We start from the raw sequence: 6,011 nt of genomic DNA, 5'->3' as shown, positions 1-6,011 counted from the left end.
CAGCAGTGTTCGCAGAGATTTTCATAGGAGCCCATGGCTTGCTAAATACACGTGCTAACACACGGCCTCTTAGTTTCTGGAGCATTTTGGTTCTTGCTCTCAGACTTCGGTAGACGCAGGTGACTGAGAGGATAGGAGACCAGGGAAACCAAGTATTTGGAGGACCTGAGGCCAGTCTGAGCTGGACCAGAGTGGACGGAAGACATCTCCAGGTAAGCTGGTCCCCTGAACTGTCTCAGGTGTATCAAGAAACCCTGTTGTTCCGTTTGTTCTTGTCATCAAGATGCTGGATGGAATCTGCATCCTGAGAATGCTCAAGAGGGGAAGAAGATGCAGAAGCAACCTTTATAATTTTTAGTCGTTTCCCCAGTGGAGCGTTTGTCCTGTTGATTTTTTTTTTTTAAGATTTTATTTATTTGAGAGAGAGAGCACAAGGGGGGAGGGGAAGGACAGAGGGAGAAGGAGAAGCAGACTCCCCACTGAGCAGGGAGCCCAGTGGGGGATCGAACCCAGGATGCTGAGATCACGACCTGAGCCAAAGGCAGATGCTTAATTGACTGAGCCACCCAGGTGCCCTTGTCCTGTTGCTTTTTTATAAGAAGCAGCTCTAGTGTGTTGGGGACCCTGTTTCCCAAAGCCATAGTTATGTTTAGAACCTCTGCTTAGAGTGAAGGAGTAAGGCTGGCTACAGACCCCAGACACTTGACTCCTGTTTGGTGTCAAGCAGGGGCAGAGTGAGTGAGCCTAGGAAGGTTTTTGTCACTCCCCTGTGGGCTCGGACCCCTGAGGGTAAGGGATACTCCTTGAAAGAGAACAATAATAGTGCCAAGCTAGTCCTCCGGCTAAAGCCCAAAGAGGTCAGCGAGGCCATGCGGCCTGACTTGGAGCCGGAGAATGGACGGAGGCCCCAGGACAACCTTGTGCATTGGGAGCGTCAGGCAGCACATGAGTGTTCTTGATACCAGGACACCTAACTATAACCTCCAGAATTACTGCTGCCTCCAGAGCAGGAAATGACGACCATCTGTCCCATAGCCACAGACCCTAAGAGTGTCTGTGTCAGGACAGACTGGGCCCAGGACCTTGAGAGGAAGAGGACATGCAAAGAGGAGAGGTCAAGGTGAAAGCCGTGACTTCAGAGGAGTTTGGGGCAGAGGGAGGAAAGGGTCAGCCCTGGGCTGCCAGAAGGTCCCTTCCTTAGTGTCCCTCACCTGTGCAGAGAGCAAGGAGGATGACCAGAGCATGACCAGGCCATGGTGGAGATGCCCCAGAGCTAAGCCTCCTGTGGCCCCTGTGCTGCCCTGGGCTCCCCTTCTTACCCACTGCCCTGCATGTGCATCTGTGCTCCTCAGATCCTATGAGTGACACCCCATCAGCAAATGTTCTTACTTGATACAGCCAAAGATATGCAGGGTGGCGAGATGTGTCCTCCCAGGAATTGTCCTGAGCCTGCTTCACTGGGGAGACATAGCTGTTGGGCTGAGGTGCCTCAAGACGTCAGGCCTTTCTGATTTCTTCCTGGGAATATTGTACCCCTCCCCAGCCCATCCTTCTGGATGCCTGGCAGGGCCCACAGACCTCAGCAGAGTAAAGACCTGCTGACCCCTGGACTGTCATGGGTGATGCCTAAGTGGAGACTCCTGTTCTCTGACCTTGTCCACTGCTGACTCACATAGAAAGTGGAATGTTTCCATTTTCAGATGACTTCCTCTCGGCGCATTCCCATCAGGCTGACACAAGTGACAGCCATAGAAAGCCCTGGACCAGCAGGCAGGCACCTCATTCCTGTGCCCCCCTCCCAGGGCCCACTCTGTGACATGGGTACAAGTGACTCACCCTCTTGAGCCTCAGCTACTGTACATGGAAAGGAAAAATCAATCTTAGCCCCCTGCCAATGACATTTCATGCGTTAAGAGAGAAACTAGAGGCTAGAAAAGTGAACTGCTTTGGTAACTTCTTATGTTCTACCAAACACGAGGAATTCTTTTTATTCATCATTGTGATTCCGAATTCAGCTTCAAGCTTGCATTCCCCATCTCCCAGAGAAGTGTGAAGGGAGTGGATGGCTGTGGAAAAAGGATGAAGATGTCTCAGAGGAAGTGATTCTGGCAGAAGTCTTCACACTAAAGGAACTCTCTTGAAAATATGTCATGACGTTGAAAACATGGAGGGCAAAATGTTGGAAGTCTATCCAAACTTAGAAAGCAGCATGACAGTTCGCCAGGGCATAGAAAAGATGCTCACTCTATCCCAAAAGTTATAGAAGTATATGAGAAGGACCATAAGCAGTGTTAAAACTACTCTTGATACATTTTTTGCAGAGAAATGGTTTAATTTTCAGTGTTTAAAATCAACATACTAATAAGTAGTAGTTTTACTATTTTATTCATTTCTCAACATGTTTATCACCAATAGGAAGAGAATTCTTAATGGTTGGCAAAAAACATTTTTGAATGGCCGCAGAAAAACCATAACTTTGCCTATGGATTCTTAAGATGGCTTTGCATAGTTTCATCTTGCAGGGTCATTTTTATGGCTCAGCTCTACCATGCAAAGCAAAGTCAACCTCTGATTATTTTTCAGCTTGCTGCTTTTTCATTTGCTTACTCAGTAGAATGCAAGGTCTGTGGCACTCAGTAAATGTTTGTGAGTAAATCAAGGATTGAGAATAGAAGGTGTATCTGGAAATGGGGGGAAGGGGTCAGCTGGTCTGGAGACATTCCTGTGAACATGTCCACCCTGCCCCCGTGCCTCCTGTCAGCCCTCATCTTAGGGCATAGGGGATTTTTCCCACCGAGTGTGAGGTCAGTGTTCCTGGAACCCTGGGGATCATTGCTCCTGCTCCAGTGGAATAAACTCCGGTGGAAAGTACCTGATAACCTGATGCATCTGGTTTTGCTCTGAGCCACCATGGCCTTCTTATGGCTTAGAGTTAAAGATTTGAGGGTCGTTTGGATGACAGGGACACAGTACCAGGCCCCACTCTCTCTTTTCCTCTTCAAGAGCACAGTTCTCAGTCTGATGAGGCTGTGAAAAGGAAGGAGGCAGAAGAGCAAAATCCCAAGGAGCATCCCTCCAGGGCTGAATGCCAAGGCTGGAGCCCTCTCCTCTCTAAATCTCTCTGTCACCTTTGCATCCAGGATTACTGTTTGCCACTTTCTCTCTCCCTCCCAGGCTCTCCATTGGTCTGATTCTGTGCCCTTGGGCTAGAGGGATGGACACACACACACACACACACACACACACACGGCCACTGGCACCTCACCCAGGCCCCCAGTGCCCCCAGTGCCCCTAGGTGGTCTCAGACTCAAGTCTCCACCTTTAAGGGACACAGCTCGTTGGGAGCCAGAAGACCTGGCCTCCTGCTGTGCCGTCATTTCCTCCTTCATTCTGCGCCCCACATTGGATGCTCTGGGCCATTCCCGGTTCAGTTCCTCCACCTGCCACCAGCTTGGAGTGAGTCCTCAGCCTTCCCTTCCCCCACCAAGCCTCCAGAAGCACTTCCCCAGGGATAATGGGCTGGATCTAGAGTGACCTGGACATCAGGCAGGTCCTCATTGGTGAGGAAGAAAGAGGGACAATCTCTTGTTTAGGTTTAGATGTTACTGGATCTGAAGTGAAACCAGATCTTGTTGAGTACAGGAAGGGGCAGGGAGATCCAAGAGAGACCTTCAATTTTTAAAAAAGGCACAGAGGGCACAATATTTCAGGGTAAGAAGAGATGTGACACCAGAGGGAAATTTCAGAGACATAGTGGATACCAGGTGGCATCTTGCCTGTCCAGGGGCTGCCTCAGGAGAGCCCGAGGTGGGGCTGCTGCATCAGGACTGGGCTCCCAGCTCCTCATTAGCCTGCTGCTCCTCAAGACCAGCAGAGTTGGGGTCTTTTCTCTGGAACTCAGGAAGGGTGGTCTTCTGGCATTCCTGGAGCCCCTTAGGTCTAGAAAAACAGATGGGCTTATTTTCTTTCTACACCTTGTGGCTTGTCATATTCTCCAATATAATGCTCAGTAGAATTGGAGAGAATTCCTTGATTTCTGTTGATCCAATGGAAAGGTGTTCCCCAGCATCGTGGCCACACCCCAGGCTCCAAGAGAGGTGGGCTGACATTCCGGGGACACAGAGTGCTGTCCACTTGGCGCAGGGCAGAAGCACAGAAACATTCTAAAGGCCCCAATAAGGCAGACGTTCTGGGATCCTAGTTGGAATTCTGTGAATGGAAAAGGTGGGGGCAGGACACCCACTCTAATGAGCTCAGGGGCTGCTCTGGCCTATGTAGCAAATGAAGACCAGGAGAAAAGGTGACCAGGGTGCAATAGAAACATCCTTCAAATTCATGCCATGGCCCTGGGAGTTGTCCTAAGCCAGTCCTGATCCTGGGCAGGAAGGATAGCCCTTCATATAGATGTGTTCCTGGTGCTCCTGCTTCCAACCCCACAGTGTGTCCCCTGATCCAAAGGCTCTGCGTGGAGGTGGACAGAGGAGTGTGCCTTGCCTCACAAGGGAAGAGTGTTTGGCTCATACTAAATGTTATTTAGATCTGAAGACAGTGATCACTTCGGCCTCCTTGGATCTCCTAGACACTTGGATCCCATAGACCCTTCCCAAGCTTGGACTTAGGCAGTTTTCCTGTTTCCCTGAGGTCCAGGTAAAGTCTGTCAGTCACGTGTCTTTAACATTGAGATTGTCCAACCCCTTGATGGGGCGGATCCATCCAAACCCCTTGCCTGAAGGTGTCTACCAATTACTCCCTGCGGGGAGTGGGGTCTGGATTTGCTGGCCTAAAAATAAAATTAACAGGGACCTTTAAATTTCCTGCAAAGGTTATTGGACGTACTGGATGAAAAGTTCCAGAGCACCATTTCTGTGCCCAGTGACTGCTCAGTAATCAGGGACATTTACGATTATCTTTGTCACTGATCTCAGTTTCCTACAGCTGATTGATAAAGGTGATTGCCTGGGGTCTAAAATGCCCATAGAGCACATTCCAATTTAACCCTGTTTGACACAAAGCCTGCTGATATGGGTGGTGGAAATTTCGAGAAAGCAGTCTCCATGAAGTTACTAAAGTGGAGAACATCCTTCAGAGAATCCCAATCTCCTCGCCCTTTTCTTGGCCAATTCCCGGTTGTAATTTTGACCTGACTTCCTTCAGGGAAGCCTTGACCCTCAAAATCTGGAAGACCAGCCATCCTTCAGTTGCACATCTCTTCTTCTATGAATGCACACATGTTTTGCAGTTTTAGGTTACATAAAGTATAAGTGACTATTTGATATTCTGGAATTTTATTTTGTTTATTTCTTTTCCTTTCGGGACAACACCACTGTCTGCATAAAGCTGTCTTAACTTGAACATTTGAGTTAAACTGATGTGGCCAAAACTCCCCCAAGTATACCTCCAGGTTGGTTTTCTTTTCTTTTTCTTTCATGAATGGGGCATATGATTTAGTCAGTTGTATGGCGAAAGTCAAAAACCCAATCTGGATTAACTGGATGGAGATCCAGTGATAATAACATTGGGCTCTCAGCTGGAAATTTGAGCTAGGATCTGAAAAAGGGAGGTGTAGCCAGAAAGGATAATACCGCTTCTGGGGAGTGAGAGGAGAGACCCTGAGGTCTGAGCAGATTGCTCCGTGCACCATGTCCCCTTCTGGTGAGGAGGAGCCCTGAGCTTGGGACGCTGCCATCATACTGCCCCAGCCATGCAGTATGAATGAGCAGGCTTTGCTTTTGCCTCAAAATGCAGTTTTGCCTTAATCTCAAACATTTTGATTTCTGCTTTGGTGTATGCCATTTATAGACATTTACGATATTTCTTTTTTTTTTAAATTTTTTTATTGTCATGTTAATCCCCATACATTCCATCATTAGTTTTAGATGTAGTGTTCCATGATTCACTGTTTGTGCATAACACCCAGTGCTCCATGCAGAACGTGCCCTCCTCAATACCCATCACCAGGCTAACCCATCCTCCCACCCCCCTCCCCTCTAGAACCCTCAGTGTGTTTTTCA

Source organism: Leptonychotes weddellii, chromosome 13 (genome assembly GCF_054177405.1).
Source record: "Leptonychotes weddellii isolate Sample4059 chromosome 13, ASM5417740v2, whole genome shotgun sequence".
NCBI classification, from domain to species: Eukaryota; Metazoa; Chordata; class Mammalia; order Carnivora; family Phocidae; genus Leptonychotes; species Leptonychotes weddellii.
Note: the sequence above shows the minus strand (reverse complement) of the source record.